At 43.9% G+C, this 17,474-nt stretch overlaps 1 long non-coding RNA gene across 2 annotated transcripts in view; it reads left to right on the top strand.

Annotated features, from left to right (window-relative positions):
* Nucleotides 1-8,814: 8,814 nt before the first annotated feature.
* Nucleotides 8,815-17,474, top strand: part of LOC122174503 (uncharacterized) — a 162,529-nt gene continuing 153,869 nt past the window's right edge. For both annotated transcript variants that reach the window (XR_006176422.2, XR_010592320.1), the window contains exon 1: nt 8,815-9,161. This is a non-coding gene — a long non-coding RNA (uncharacterized LOC122174503). The remainder of the gene's footprint in view (nt 9,162-17,474) is intronic.

Here is a 17,474-nt window from a genome sequence, read left to right as displayed (position 1 = left end):
GACATTACTGGATGGAGAAAGTTGAGCCCTTGCTCCAAGTCCCCCTCTGCGTGACTCATTTCTGCCCCACCATCCCTTGACAAAACTTCCCAAAAGACAGTGTGCTGAATGGTAGTGAGTTACACACTGAGATACTTACCCATGGTGCACTGCACTGTGCATCAACACAAGCACTCCTGGTCAGTACGCACAGCACCGATGCAAGAAGCCAAGTATGTGCACAAAGAAACAATAGACTAACTGTGACAGCTTTATGCCAATATAACTTGCATCAGCAAAAGTTTGTATTGTAGACATGGCCTTACGGAGCAGTCCTTGCAGTTCAGAACTGGGGCCTAGAAAGGGGTAGTATAGGGAAATCGGCACTGTTGCGAGCCATTCCACTTTTGTTTGTAGAGAGACATGTCCGGTCTATTTTTGTTAACCCAAAGCTTTGTATTAATGCTAAAAATTACATGGAAAATGGCCATATCGATAAAAATGGATCAATTAAACTCAAACTTGGAATTTCTCAGGGAGAGTATAAACTGAGGTAGGAAGAAATGATATCAACAGATGGTTGTGACACCAATACAGTTCTGAAGAAGCCGGAAGGCTGATGCCTGTAAATGACTGATGCAACAAATGGGATGGTAGAAACAGAGCATCAGAAAGGAACTCCTGAGAAGGAAAAGAAGTGCTGTTAAATGCTGCTATGGTACCAAGAATTAATTATCCAACTATAATTGCTTAGGATTGCTCCAACTACCATAGTGTCTCTTCACCTTTTCAGCCCCACTGCCAAAGAAGAAGCAGTGAGGATAGACACTGAAGAAGAGCAAATATACCAAAAGAAATGAGAAATAAAAAAAGTGATATGTTTCTTAACTGAGATGTAGATTATCTCTACTGGATCTGCCTTCCAAAGCTAAGCAAAACACCTGGAATGTTTTGCAACCCCATCATGTACAACCACTTACAGTTTGCTCACAGGAATTTGTTGAAGTGCAGGTAGATCCATGCATCCCAATTTTTGAATGTAGGACAAGGATGCTAATGGGAGCAGGCATAGGGAGTGCTTTTAGACTATTTAGCTGTATCGTGGAAAGTGTTACTAAGATTGTGAGCTCTCTGAGGTCAGGGACCAGCTCTAACACAGGAGGCTTTGCCCTCCAGCTACTACTGCTCTAACCTGTGCTATTAATCTCTCTGTGTCATGAGCACTAAATTCACCCACAAATTCAAAGTAATTTGTTGTGAATAATGGATAGGTGTGGTAAGTATAAACACAGCCCCATATTCCAGACTCTAAATATCCCATGTGGCTGACCACTAAGGTTGACCACGACCAGCTAATGCATTTTTAAACATGACTCGTCCTGTGTACACCAGGTGAAAATCATGTTAGTTAAAATGTGTTTGCTAATATTATGTGATGCCCCACGTGCGTTGTCAGCAATGGGGATCAGACCTGGGAACTGGAGCTAAAAGCGTAAGTCTCTACTGCCATCTCTGTTAGGCAAGGCTGTAGCAGGCTCATTAACCTCTCTGGGTGACTCAGCCAATACTAGGGGTGGACAGAATGCTACTCTGAGTAAGCATGAGTCACCCTGACACGTTTTAAAACATGACTGTTTATCCTCATGTAGACATGAGCTGAGCGGCAGGAGAGTCTCTCAGTGGCCACTCCTGAAGTTATTGCTCCCCATCACTACTGCTACTTCAAGCCCATAGAGAGCTTTCTACTGCCCCAAATCTCAGCAATCCTGAGGAATAGGGAAGCTTTGTGAAGCGCAGGACCATGTTGCACAGACAGTGTAGTACCGAGAACTGACACTCAGAATTCAGAGATATACATGGCCTCTCCTTGGGCCTAAGTATTGGTGCTACACGTGCAGAGAATCCAAAATACTTCTTACATTGCATTCTTTGGTACTATTCAATATTTGTATTAATGACTTGGATAACAGAGTGGAGAGTATGCTTATAAAATTTGTGGATGACATCAAGCTGGGAGAAGTTGCAAGCACTTTGAAGAACAGGATTAGAATTCAAAATGACCATGACAAATTGAAGAATTGGTCTGAAATCAATAAGATGAAATTCAGTAAAGACAAGTGCAAATTACAACAGTTAGGAAGGAAAAATCAAAGGCCCAACTACAAAATGGGGAACAACTGACGAGTTGGTAGTACTGCTGAATAGGATCTGGGGGTTACTTATAGTGAGCTTAATTGCCATGAGAGAGTACTTAGCTAAGATCTCAGGCAGCCTTCATAAGGAAAATATTAAATCTGTAGTAGTCTCATTATGCTTGGCTGATAGACATTCCCCGTTATGTTCTGATTAAGTCTGTTTTTCCGGATACATTTTCCTTTCACTGTTTATATTTTAATCCTGGGTTTGTCTTCAACCAGTTTTATTTAATTTGCCATTTTTTCCCCTTTCTTTTCGTTATTTCCTAGTGTTATTCCTGGTCTCTTATTCATCTTCCTAGACAGTGATACAGGTCCCCATGAATATGTTAGCCTGGGGATTCACTCTCTATACTGTCTCTCCATTGAATACAGAGTTAAAATCAAGATCTCTTCCTCATCAGGCAAAGCCTTCTATGGCATTGGCTCAAGCCACCTGAAAGATTAGGTCTCCCTCTGCAACCATGATCTCCTAGCTCAAGAGCAATGGAACTGTCTACACAAGGTAAGATTCATGAGGGCATCAGACAAAATGTTCTCAGCAGCTGGACCAACATCATGAAATGTTCTACACAAGCTATAGGAATGCCCATGGACTCTACCATTTTGGGAACAAAATCAAAACTTATTTTTTTGCAACCTTCCCATAACAACTATATTACTATTCATAAAAACAAAGACAACTACCGGCAAAAGAAAACAAATACTTTATTTCAATGGGATTGGGGAGGAAAAGTTAGTGATATTTTGTTTACTTAATGCTTGATAAGATATTTGATACTTAATAAGATATTTAGGGTGAAATCCTGGCCCTAGTGAAATCAATGGCTAAACTCCCATTGACTTCAGCAGAGCCAGGATTTCACCCTCAGATTTTACAATGGTGGACACAGTATAATAACCTAGAGAGAGAGAGAGATTTTTGATTGTTTAGTAAATTGCTATATTTTCTTGATATATAGGGACAGATTGCAATATCCTCTTTCACAATGAGTAATACCTTATTCCTTCAATATTCCAACTGATTTCAATGAGACTACTCAAGGACTACAGTATGATCCAAGATGAGTAAGGGTATTGTTAAGAGCTGATGTAAAGGGGAACATAAAGGAAGCCATTGGCAGAACACAACAATAGCAAGTTTTATTGGTTCTATATCCATCTAGATAGACAGAGCATACTTGAAATAGGTCCCGTAGTCCAGCCCATAAGATGAATCATTAGGATATCTCAAACCACCATACTATTATCTCATTGTCATTTTTCCTCCTCTCTGCATGTTAGAATGTGCACTTCTCTACTGTATCGAGCACATTTTAATGTATTCTGAAGACTATTATGGTAAAGGATGTAAATACAGTGTTTAAAATTGAAAACAAAAAAATCTTCACAGCTTCATTGCTGCCTCGTAGTGTTCCAATTTCTATGAATATTTCTACAGCACAAACCTTTCCTAATTTAGCCCTTAGACTCCTCATTGTTTTTCATTTAGGTAGCCAGAAGGCAAGATCTGTAGCAAACCAAGAATTAGAAACAAAATCAGCTATGGTCAAAAAATACATTTCTCTGCGATTTACTTTCAGATGCAACATTGTGATACTGAATTCCTTGGCTCATCTCGTTTTTTTCTTTCTTTTTTTCTTCTTCGTACTTCGTACTTATATTTCAGTATCCTCTGCATCTGTCAGCGGGGTTCACGTGGTAGCACATATGTTTCTGGACTGGCCAGCTTGTCTCTTGCATTCCTTGTTGCTAATGCTGCTGCAGTGAGTAAATCTGGCTTTAAAACTCCATCCAGAATACCTGGATGGGAGGTGGTGGAATCATTTGTATGGGGAGGAGGTTAGCCTCCTAAGTTCTAGTGACGGAGTTAAGGTAAAGGTGCTCCGGTGTAGTTCACCCTTCCCTCAGCTATTAATGTTGCTACTGCTTCTGTAATGAGGAGAGGGTTGCTAGAGCTACTTAGGGTATCTAACGTCTCAATTTGTCTGCACACATTCCTGTTCTTATTTGCAAGCAATTGTGCATGGAACTTTAAAGGGCCCGGGGCGGTAGTGGCGGCCGAGCCTCTGGCCCTTTAAATCGCCGCCTGAGCCCCGCTGCCGCTACCCCAGGGCTTTGACAGGCTCCGGGGACGATTTAAAGGGCCCAGGGCGGTAGCGGCTACTGGAGCCTCGGGGAAGCGGCGGCTGGGCTCTGGCGGCTATTTTAAGGGCCGGGGTGGTAGTGGCAGTAGCAGCTACCAGAGCCCTGGATCCTTTAAATTGTCCCCAGAGCCCTGCCATCGCCTCCCCAGGGCTCCAGGGATGATTTTAAGGGCCCGGGGTGGTAGCTGCGGCAGGCTCCCCAGGCCCTTTAAATCGCCGCCCAAGCTGCTACCCCAGGGCTCCGGCAGCAGGGCTCTGGCGACAATTTAAAGGGCCCGGGGCTCCAGCCGCTGCTGTGAGCCCCAGGCCCTTTAAATTGCACAAGGGGAAGCCGATCCGCCCCGGTATGGTGCACCGGCTCTTCCCAGTATGCCGTACCAGGGCATACCGGCTTAGTTTCACCTCTGCCCAGTGGGGCCGTTCTTATGGGTAGTTCCCATCGCATTGTAGTCAACGGGAATTACCTGTAGTGTGAGGAGAGAAAATTAGGTGTAGTGTGAGGAGAGAAAATTAGGCCTCAGACTGAAGACACTGGACTACTCACATGCTTAATGTGAAGCCTGTACTGAAGTTAGGGTGACCAGACAGCAAATGTGAAAAATCGGGATGGGGTGGGGGGTAATAGAAACCTATATAAGAAAAAGACCCCAAAATCAGGACTGTCCCTATAAAATCGGGACATCTGGTCACCCTAGCTGAAGTGCTTGGCCACATCAGGGCCAAAATGACCCACTTAAACCTTTGCTACTGACACATCAGGTTTTGCTAGGCAGCTTTTCCTTCCTCCCTTTGCTATGCAACTTGTTGCCCGAGCAACCCCTGTTGTCATTGGCACAAGTGGCGAAGATCAACTGTCGCTTTCTAAACAAACATAATAGCTTTAAAATGTGTGTACTGAGTTTGATTGATTTATTTATTACTATTCATGGCAGTTGTATCGAATTCATTTTTCTCTCTGTTTAGTTTCATGCATCCATTGACTTTCCTTATTATTTTTCACTCCCCTGGAATTAATAGGAACATTGGACAGCAGAATTCCTGCCCTGATAAGCAATATCATGGATATGTTTATCATTTATAATGGACAGTCTGATGCAAAATAAATAATAATTATATGCTGATATCAATATGATGTCCAACATGTTGGAGAGTAGCTTTAAATTATTATAAAATGCCTTGTGATGGCAAAGACTCAAAGGAACATTTGCAGAAAGTTTTTAGATTCATCCTTTGACCTCAGATCACAGGCCCTACATACCTAAAACTTCCTATGTTTAAGTACCCCCTAAAGGATAAAGGAAGGTCAAAGTATACCGCATAGGTAATTCCCATCTGTATACAAGGCAAGCTGTACATTTCTCTCTCTCTCTTTTTTTTTTTTTAACAGCTGAATTCCCTTCACACCCACCCATCAATGTCTGCTAAAATGTATGCTTAGTTAGACTTTCAGTTTTCATAATGCCCTGTACTTCTAAGGCAAAGAATGAATATTGTTCCTATGCAGAAGCTTAACCCCTTTGTTCTCTGTTGAGTACATCTGTAATATAAACATCAAATCTCACAAGTTCACTGTCTTAAACAACTATTGTACTTTGGGGCACAAAGAACACGTGGAAAAAGTCAAAGGATTATTTCCTTTTAGAATAAACTTCAGATTTCATTACAGTACTCACCAGATTATGTTCAGTGCAGTCTGATTTGTATTAAACTTTACAGATACACTTATTTGTACAAAAAAACCAGTCATGAATATTCCCAGTAGGTTTTGGATGTTTTCCCCAAGTTTAGCTGTCTGCTGTGGAATGTGTTTTGTTTCATCACAGACAGTGAGATATGGAATAAGGAGGATGTCATTTCATTTAGAAGCTTGCATCAAAAATGTACAAAGCGCAGTGCAATGCTTGCTGCTTCATGCTGAAGAATCTCCAGGTTTTTGATGTGATTAAAAGTGCTGCAAACAATATTTGGAAAAGGATATTGGTCTTTCTGAGAAGGAAGCTCATCGCGTTTTCTAAACATCCTTCTGCTTTGCCATTCTTTCCCCCTGAAGAGGCAAGTCACTGTGTGACTAATTACCCAGTGCAATCAGTTAGGGTCATGGTATCCTCCATTTCACAATTCTGCAGATGCCAGCTGGCTAGCTCCACTGCTATCTCTTTCACAGAGATTATGGATCAATATTCAGTGTTCAAATTGAAAACCAATTCTGATCAATCTGAAAACAGTTTATCTATTTGCATCCGGGAGGGTAATTCCAATGCCCTACCTCATGATGAGGCAAGTGACATGTGAAACAAGTGGAGTCAGATATATACATATTCAGGCAGGAATTTTTTTTAAAATTAGACTGACATCTAATCTAGGTATGTAATTAACCTGTAGATCTGGTACTGTCAGCTACACACCCAGGCCCCAGTTCAGCAAAGCATTTAAACATGTGCTTAACTTTAACTTTAATGGGACTTAAGCACATGCTTAGGCCAGGTCTACACTAACCCCCTAATTCGAACTAAGGTACGGAACTTCAGCTACATGAATAACGTAGCTGAAGTTCGAAGTACCTTAGTTCGAACTTACCTTGGTCCACACTCGGCAGGCAGGCTCCCCCGTCGACTCCGCGGTACTCCTCTCGCCGAGCTGGAGTACCGCAGTCGACGGCGAGCACTTCCGGGTTCGACTTATCGCGTCCAGACTAGACGTGATAAGTCGAACACAGAAGTTCGATCGCTCGCCGCCGAACTACCGGGTAAGTGTAGCCAAGGCCTTAGTGTTTTGCCGAATCAGGGCCATACCCGTCTCTCTGGGCTCAGTTTCCTGAATTGCGATGTGAGAAGGTGCCATTCCCAACCTGCTCTCAGATACTGCCCATACACTAGGCGCAGTCCAAAGTCATCCCTTTCCTGGGGTTTGTTTTTATTAACACACAAATTAAAAATAATACAAAATAAAGCTTTGTTTATGACCTCTCCTTAGGCTTGGCTAATCCTAGGGCTCCTCCATCACAATTGCAAAGCCCACAGCCTAGGTCTTCTGTCTTTATAAAGACACTCCTACCTTCCTTAAATCGGGGTAGGATAATAAGCCACCGGCAACCATAAGTAATCAGAACCAAATTAACTTTCCCCAGAAAGAACAACGGCTGGCAGAGTGGGGTGTTTCAGGCAAACACTAGCAACCTGCTACATCATCTAATATCCATGCCCAAGTTAGACACATGATTGTTTTAAATTTAGTATATACCTATCTGTTAAATTGACTTTAACATAACATGTACACATTAACCCCTTAGTGTGCCCATTTCCCACAGATAAATGTGTGTCACTTTGAAACTTCTTTTCCCCCAACAATCCCCAATTTATCAGTGCACAAGCATAGTTTGTGTAGTCTACAGGAGTTCAGGGCAGAGGTTGGTTGAAGTAAATGGAAAACAGCCAAGCAGAGGCAAAAATGGGAGAGAGAATGCAGTACATATTTGGCATGACAATTTAGTTTCTGCTCAGAGCAAGTCCAGGGTTAGTGCTGTAGATCAGGATTGAGGTGCAGTGGCAGAACTGTTTAGGGGAAACTGGCACAGAACCTGAATGCTGACGCTAGAGATCTCAGTTTCACTAGCAGCACATTTACACACACATGCTCTCTTGTTTTTAACAAATGAAAAGTATATCTTGGAATTACCTTATTCTATCCAAGCCTCAAGAAACACTGATTCCAGTCATAATTTCACTGCAGTTTACAAGTATAACTGAATTCCAAATCTAACCTACAGAGAAGGACTAGAATGACGGAACTGAAAGAAAGTAACATGGGAAGAGAGAGGAAAAGTCAAAGAATCAAAACAGCCTAGTTCAACAAAGCTTAAAAAAAATGCTCAGATTCAGCCATCTGAAAAGCAGGCCTCCTTAAGGTGTCTCAATTTGGGCACCCAAAATCACTAGTCTTTTTTTTTTTTTTTAATCTTGGCCTAAAAGCCTGGTGGCCCCCGCAATGCTCATTACATGCTCTACATCACCACTCAGTCCTTACTCCTATGCTCAGCTGTTAAACTTAAAGAGATCCTTAAAAGGGCCATTTACAGGTTTTATTGCCCCATCAGTAAAGGTACTATTCTGGGGGTTACAAATATAGTAGGCCTAACTCTGCTGTCAGGTATATCCCTACAACCTCATTGGCTATGAGCAGAATTCGGAGCATCTTATTTTGTTTTGTCCTCACATCAGCCATATTCACACAGACATCCCAACCACTAAGGTTCAGACATTAATTCCTTTGGTCTGCACACTTCCCTGGGGATTCTAATACACATGTAAACAAGACAATTTTCCCCCACCATTATAGGTAACATTCATGGAAATCTAGTACTGAAAGAGTTAAGAGGAGCTGGGACTCCCTATTAGCCCATTCTGTGGCACCTGGAGGGGAGACACATAATTAAGGATTAGATCCAGCTGGGGAGAACCAGTCTGGGTGGTTCGGATAAAGGAAGGACTGCAGAGTAATGAGAGGAAATTTGGGGGGAGGAGTTTTTTTCTGAGGAAAGCAGCCTACAAAGAGGTCTGTAGGAAAGAACTTGTATCATGGGATCATTCCTGAAGGGAGAGACCAGATGGAGACTCCTAAAGCAGGCTTGGGAAAAGACAGATAGTGCAGAAGAAGCCTGGTGGCTCAAGAGGAGAGAGACTTGAGAGGCAGAGCTCTATAACAGAGTGAGGAAGGTTTGGGACACTGTAACCCTGGAAGGGGTAGGAGAGCTAAGCGTCCAGACCACTGATGTCTTGAGCAGAAACAGGAAGATGCTATAGCTGAAATGCCAGGACTTGCCACAGGAAGTTGCTCCAGGATGGTGAGTATGGCAATGTACTGTGACAATTACAAGCACATGGCTTTGATAGGTGCCCATCCATTGTACTGTAGTGCTTGTGCGTGGGGAGGTGTTTAACCTCTTCTGGTTTAGCATATGTGAGCTCATATACAGTATGGCTGGGTGTAACTAGAAGTCACTGTCTTCACTGGAAGCTAGAACAAATTGAAACAGTCTCACAGGTTACCACTAGAGAGTGAGTGATTCTAATGAAAACCGAGATGATAATGTACATTACTGTTGTCCAATCAGCAGTGCAAGCAAACTCTGCATTTGTTCCCCAATCTGAATGCATGCAAAGTCACAGTCAATGTAGGAATCTTAGGGCATACCCTGCTAGCCTAAATAGAAGGAAACCCCTCCAGAATCTCACTTTCAGATTGTTTTTCTGTTTTATTTCGCATTCTCATGTCTCCCTTGTTCACTAAAAACTGGAAGGGCAAGTTCTTCTAACAGCCAGATGTTTACATTCAACAATAACTTACTATAGGCTCAATTCTGCATAATGTACTTGCTGTGAGTAGTTTACTGACCGCAGTTCTTGCTCATTGCCCTTACCTCACAGCTCCACACACAACCTCGATGCCCAGCCACAGTTATGAGTGAGTAGAGGCTGCAGTCAAGACTTGGTTGCTAAAATTAATACTATTTTTGGCTTCTTTCTTCTCAGTGCTTCCACTCCTCTCTTCTGGTGGTCTGTGGGTGTTTTGAAAATGACATTAAAGGTCAGTTGGAAAACCAGTTGCAAAGATACCACTAAGCCTGAATGATTCTATAGGTTCTTGTAAGAACTTGTTTCACATTATTCAACATTTCCAGCACAGTTGCTACGGGTTAATTAGATTTTTGACCCCTAAAAATTTTAAGTGTCTGTGATGACTGACTTTCCAACTGATAATTTGGTGTGAGAAACAGAAAAAGAATAACAAATAGACTGTGACTAAATAAACTCTTCGTATTCATTCATACAGGGACAGAGAATGTGTTTCTGACACTTAATTAAATATCCAAATGTCTACAAGATCTATAATAAACCACTTCGCAAGACCTCTAAATGTCAGGGGAAAACACACATTTTACACAAAATGTTTTCCTATCACTACAGCTGTGAAGGAGATATAGCACTTGTAGAAAAAACAGAAACAACAAGTACATATTTTATCTTGAAAGTACTATTTCAAAAGCTACTGAACTGCTAGTTTTGCAGCACGATGAGTGGAATTATTTTAATTTATCACACAGGAGCTTGAAACATTAGTTTTACAGATATGCCTGGCTGTTATGAAATAATTCAAATGCTGAGATTAGGCTGTTTGCATTGCACAACACTGAAAATGTTAACGCTGTTCTCTTACTTAAATTCAACTCGTTCATGTCAATGGATCCAGAGTTTTCTCTTTTCTCTCCCCTCCATTCCAAAAGTGTATACCTATGCTTGGACAATAGTGGGGTGTGTGTGTGTGTGTGTGTGTGTGTGTGGTTTTTTAATTTAACACTATAGGAACTCTAGCCCCCCTTTACCCCAACATCTCTTCCTTGTAATATTTTTTGTTTTAAATGTTGGGTGCAGAATATGAGCACCATTATTAATACCCCTTGGCATTCTTTAGCACCTTTGATGCAAAGACTTCAAAGGGATATTGCAAATGTTACTAAATCAAGCATCATAACACCCTTGTTGGGTAGGTAATTTGTTTTTATGCATTAGTGAACTGAGGCACAGAAGCCAGGCTTTTCGACAGATTGTGAGAGAGAGGCCCAAATCCTAATGTCAGTTGGGTGTCAAACTCCCTTAGGGGTCTCTGCAGATAGCAGCCTAAGTTGCTAAGTCCTGGAAGAGAGTGCATACAAGATGGCACAAGTAAGCAAACCGGCTGTGTTCACACAACTCCACAAATGTGCAGGGTTGAAGGATGGCTTCTCAGCCTAAATGCACCAGAAGCAATGCAGTCACTACTGTGGGGCCTAGGCAGTAATGGAATTAGCTCTTGCTCCCACTCAAATGCGGTCTTCACCCAATGCTGCTGCGCTGTACATGGGCCAATGGCGTAAGCCTGTCCCCATCCACCCTGGTGCTGCACTCTCTTCCACAGTAAGAAGTAATGGCTGGAAACATCCAGCCGTGCAGACTGAGCACAGCATAGCCCTCTCAAGCCGTGGAAATGCTGCAGTTCTGATGCCCTTGTGGCCTTATAGGCACATGATAGCCTGCTCACATTTGCCTCTATGTGGCTTGTTCAAGCCTACATTAAAATAATAATCCAAGCAACTATGGCTGAATTTGGACAGCAATCTACTACAAGTGCGCATGACACCCACATTAATACTAAATGAGTACTGTTACATTAAATGCCAGAGAAACTAATAACAAAAGCTGCTATTTTAAAGGGTTTCTAGAATATGGGTGGTAGTTACGAAGATCTTTCATACTTTCGCTCCTGTTTGTGTGTCTACTGCTGACCCAGGTTCAAAGTCTTTCTAAAGCTCTTTATTTTATTTTATTTTTTAAATCAACAAATACTTAAGGCCCTAAAATACCCAGTATACCAGTAAAGTAGCTTGGATGTAATGTTAGTAAGGGGTATATGTGTAAATTTAACAAATACTAGAGGGGTGTCCAACCCAAACCTTAGATCTGAACCTGGAAGAGTTCAAAATATGGATACAGATCAGAATTTAGGCCCTGATTGATTGAAACTGAAGTCAATGAAAAAAGTCTCAATGGGTTTTTTGGATCAGCTGCTTTGTGACCTGAGTTCAAGTTTAGCCAATGCAGTTTAAAAGTAAAATGCATGATGACTTACTGCATTCCATGTTTTGGATTAGCACGTATTTGCTCCTACTATGGTGTCTTCAAACATAATTGTGGTAGCAACTGCAAAAATCCCAGCATAAAACTAAAATTCAGATGGGTCCCACTTGCTCTTGGGCACTGTCCCAGCACTACTCTGCTTTTGCAGGGTTGTCTCAACCACTCTTGTTGGGTAGCAGTGATCTGGGCAGGCATTACTGAATCTGTTTATTGTACTGGAACACAAGCAATCTGTTGCCAACACATGTACTTTGGTCAAATTCACAATCCAACACAAAGACATCGCATGATAAGAGGATGTGATTCAACATACAATACAATGAATTATATTGAGGCATCCATGAAGACAGTTGTCAGATTCATTTGTGACTTGTCCCTCAAGTAGGGTGACCAGGTGTCTGGATTTTTTTGACCGGAACACCCGGTCAAAAAGGGATCTGGGCGGCTCCAGTCAGTGTTGCTGAATGAGCTATTGACTATCCAGTTGGCAGTGCCACACAGCTCCACGCCGCGCAGCTCCCGGGAAGCAGTGGGCATGTCTGCTTCCTAGGCTTAGTGGCAGCCAGGGGAGGTCTGCATGGTACTCCGCCCGCAGACACTACTCCCAATGGCTGGGTCAGGGCAGGGCACAAACTAGCGTGACTCGCGAGCACTCAGCAGGTGGCTGTTGAGGGGTCATGGCGTGCGCCTCTCCCACTGCTGCCGGCCCTCTTCTCCTCCTCCGGCTCCTCCTGTGGCTGGGCTCAAGCTGCGACATGTGCTTCTGCGGCGAACCGTGGTCTGTCGCCCCATCGCCAGCACCCAGGAATTTGAGGTATCCCTGTCTCCGAGTGCTGGGAAGGGGGCTGCTGGAGGGGAGGGGCGGAGAATGAGACCAACCCAGCGCGTGGCCTGGCCCAGCCACCTCAGGGAGTCAGGGGCAGGCCTGGCCTGACAGCATCGCCCCCCGGCCCAGGACAGTCCTCCTGAGTCCGCCGCTGGCCCCAGCAGCCCTGAACTCTGGGCAACTCCTCTCCCCCCCAGCCCTGCACCCCAATCCCCCTCACTGCATCCCTCCCCATCCCACCCCCTGTCAGAGTTTGGGGGAGACAAGGCCCTGCAGCCCCGGCTTCCAGCGATTCACCAGGACTCTCAGCCAGCCAGTAAAGCAGAAGGTTTATTTAGACCACAGGAACAAAATCCAAGGCACATCTTGCAGGTACAGACAACAGGACCCCCTCCGTTAGGTCCATCTTGGGGGGCAGGGAGGCTAGATTGTCTGTGCCTCCCCACACATCCCCAGCCAGCTCCAAGCTGAGGCGCTCCAGCCCCTCCTCACTGGCCTTTGTCTCTTTCCTGGGCCAGGAGGTCACCTGATCTTTGTTCTTCAACACCTTCAGTTGGCATCTTTGCAGAGGAGGGGCCCAGGCCATTAGTTGCCAGGAGACAGAGTGCCGGCCATTCTCTGTGCAGACAGTATCACGGGGCCCTCTTGGGCTCTGCAACAATCATACACCCTGATTTTCTCTCTCTTCCCCCCCCCCCCCCACCTAGATACCTAAGAAATGCATAGGGGAAACTGAGGCACCCACACAGTATTCAAAGAGAACATTAAGAACATTCCCACTTTGTCACACCCCCTCGTTGCTTCCCTCCCCCGTCCCATCCCGCCCTGCACTCCACACCTACCCTTCCCAGCCCTGTACCCTTTACAGCGCTCTTTCACCCATCCTCTCCACCTCCCAGAGCTGCCACCCCCATGTCCCCCACCCCCCCACAGCCCTGCACCCTATTCACCTCATACACTGCTGCACTCCAATTATGTCCCTATACACCCCGTGCCCCTCACATCCTCATGCACCTGTAGCCTTCTGCCTCCCCCTGCATCCCCATCCACCCCTCATATCTCCCCATGCCCCCCTCCTCTCTCCTTCACTGCCCCCTCTCACCCCCTCACCCTGCTCTTGTCCTTGGCCTCTTTCCCTCTGCATCCTCTCTTCCACCCCCCTCCATCTTTTCCCCTCCAGCCCATCCTCCTCCCCTACCGGCTGAGTGGTTTAGGCAGCACCTGGAAGAGTGGAGTCCTCCTGGGCACCATCATAATCAGAGAAAATAAAAAGGCAATAAAACTTAGCCAGCAGCCCAGGTTGAGCAGAGCCCCCTCAGTGCCAGGCAGCCAGCCTCCAGCCCCTTCGCTCTGGGGTCCAACTTTCATGCCGGGCACGGCAGTGCTGCAGCCCCCTGGGTGATGGGCCCAGGAAGTCTCCCGCAGCTAGGGTGACCAAGTGACAGAGGGAGGGGAGATGGCGTGAGTGGGGGTCAGGGCTTTGGGAAGGGGTGGGGCCTCGGGTAAGGGGCAGGGCAAGGGTTTTCTGGAATTGGAAAGTTGGCAACCCTACCCTCTAGATGATTAACGCTCAGAATCTATATGAAGTTATGCGTATGAGCAGGTGGAATTCACATTGCTGTCCGTTATTACAGTATCATGCCACTGCTATAGAAATCGCGCTTTTTCTCTTCTCGCTTTGGGAGGCTCGTTGTGTGCTCTGCTCACTGACTACTTGAAGGAAGGTTCTGCAAGACAGTCAGAACAGCAGCAGGAAAAGAGAAGACATGAGTGTCATCCCCACTTTCAACTGCAGCTGCATGGAAACAGGCAGTGTAGGAACTGGTGCTGGCACCAGCAGAAGGCTTGGGTGTGTCAGTGTGCTTGCTTGGTATAATTTTGATCCGTGGAGTCAGACAGATTTGCAGTCTATTTCTTTGCAAATGGTACTGTGTGCAAAATGAGGCTGCCCAAAAATCATGTGCATTTCCTCCTTGTATCCAATTTCCATAGAAATATATTTAGCATGTTCTACAGGTGACACCCTAGGCACTGATTTGGAGAATTGATAAGCACTGTTTACCTACAGGTAAATGCCCCCAAATAAGGTGCTGTCTCTTTCAACACAACAGCATTGCATGAGGTTAGTTCATCTCCACAGGCGTCCTCCCACCTGACCTGTCATAATACTATGCCTATTGACATAATACAATATCTGTGTCACTCTGCATCATGGGTCTAGATGACTAGATGCAGCTACTTTGCAAGGGCAGCTATTGTAAATGTTGTTGCATTTGCATACCATGTCAAAGCAAATACCTACAATTGTTTTCACATGTCAGTCACCACTGTCTGCTGTTACCTGTAATGTAAATGGAGAGTTAATTAAATCCCTATCTTGGGTGTGCTGTAAAAATCTATTAAACAAAGGATCACTGATATAAACAATGCTGGTCACTGGATTGGTCCTTGGCCTCTTCAGTGGATTTTCTGCCCCCCCCCTTTTTTTTTTTTTAAATCTTCACCCCCCACACACACAATTTTCCACCAATAGTTTTAAAACAAAAATAGCTCATTTTAGGGGAGAGGGGGGTGGAAATCTGGCTCTGATTATTGTTAGTCTGCTCAGAATGCAGGAGGAAGGTTAATTAGCTTTTTTGACCTGAGGAGTCTTAGAAGTATCCCTGGTGACTCACTAATTGCAGCTCAATGCATAATACTGTCTGTGAAGCAAAGTACTATCAGCATCTAGCTTCATGCAATGTTACTTTGATTTAAAATTCTATACCTGCAAGGACATACGTGTTTCAATACAGCCTGCTCTCCACTGATATAAACGAATATTTGGCAGATATTTAGATCTATTATTGGCAATGCTGGTCCCTAATCTTAATTGGAATTTATATTCCGTACAACTGTGTTGCTCCTATTGAAAGTAAATGCTAGTTAAGGTATTAAAGATAGAGTTGTAACAAATGTGCTTCTATTACATGCTGTCTGTGCAAGATTGGAGTTTGAGCTTATTTACCGGGCTAGCTAAATTTGTCATTTGAGTTTCAAAGTATTAAATAAAAGTAGCCAAAAAGAACGACATCTATTCAGAGTTGGAGGTGGAAAACTGATCCCCCTCTGAACCATGGGAAATGGTTATCACGTTAACTTTAACCAGGTGTGTGCAACGTGCCAAGCATAAGGAGTCTCAAGGAACATATGGAATTACGCTCCCAGTAAAAGTTCCCTGTAGTTCCAGAATTGCTCAGTGCATATGTCCTTCATTTCGGTAGCTACCGATTGCCATGTAATGATGAGGATTTTAATAGGCAACACAAGGTCTGTATTAGCTCTGTAAATCAGTAGCTGCCAACCTGTCTCCAAATGCCCCTGATAGAACAAAATATTAACTCACCGTTTCTTAGTCGCTCCTGTGGTGCATTTTTCTTGATTTGCTTATTGTTTAGAATACTCCCCCCTCTACAATTATCAACATCCTTTTCATGTAAAATAAATCTTTGGTGCCAGTGGTATAGCTTTAATAGACCTTCTACAAAAATGCCCAGTGAATGGGTTATGAAGCAGTGCCTTGGCAATATATCTTCCCATAATAGATTCCTACACAAAGGAGTCTCCTTTGCGTCAACTATATTATTCTAAGTTTCCTGGTTAGTGTTGGAGTAACAGTGTCAGTCTCAATTTTGCATTCATTGTTGTTGAACAAGTTACTAAATCAACTAGCTAGAGTCATTCAGTGACAAACTATGTACCGCATTTATAAGCTAAAGCACAATCCTGGCGTTTTGGTTTAATACAGAAAAGGTGTGTGATGCTTTCTCTCGTGATGGCTTAAACGTCCTAGTTTAGGTGTCTGTAAATTGAAATCCATCTGTTAGCCCATTTTTTACCTTCTTTGCTTGCATCCATTTCACCCTGTGCCAGATGATAAAATTTAGCCTGACCTACATAATGAGAGGATCTTGACTCAAATGAGGAAAACCTCATGTACCCTGCCAAGACCTCTCACATATGGGCAGCTGGCAGGAGCTACATAGCCTGGAGATGAAGCAGAGAGAAAGGAATGCAAATGTTCAGACACTTTTGGAGCTAGAATATTGGCATGTACTAGTCTACTTGTGTGCTACAAGTGAAAACAAGAAGCTTGAGTGATACTCGCCCTGTCCACTGTCTTTGTTAGCCTGTATTTCAGACGCTAGGAGGATTAGATGCTGGATGATTAGCCTCTCTAGATCTTTCTCAGTCACAGTAGAAAACGCTATCTTTGGGAATCACAGAAATGTAGGGCTGGAAGGGACCTTGTGAGGTCATCTAGTCCAATCCTCTGTGCTGGGGCAAGACCAAGTAAACCAAGACTATTGCTGACAGGTGTCTAGAATTTAAGAACTGGTTAGGCAACAACGGGGATTCCACAACCTTCCTGGGATGCTTATTCCAGAGCTTAAATATCCTTATAGTTAGAAAGCTTTTCCCAACATCTAACCAGTACCTCCCTTGCTGCAGATTAAGCCCCTTACTTTTTCTCTTGCCTTCAGTAGACATGGAAAAACAACTGATCGCTGTCCTCCTTGTAACAGCTCTTAACGTATTTGAAGACTCTTTCGTAGGTGTGCATTTGATCTTCTTTTTTTCTTAAGTGTAGTACTTTGCACTGGTTTTTATTGAACTT

Source organism: Chrysemys picta, chromosome 13, assembly GCF_011386835.1.
Source record: "Chrysemys picta bellii isolate R12L10 chromosome 13, ASM1138683v2, whole genome shotgun sequence".
Lineage (NCBI taxonomy): Eukaryota > Metazoa > Chordata > Testudines > Emydidae > Chrysemys > Chrysemys picta.
The sequence above is the reverse complement of the archived record's forward strand: the minus strand, read 5'-3'. Positions and strand labels throughout refer to the sequence as shown.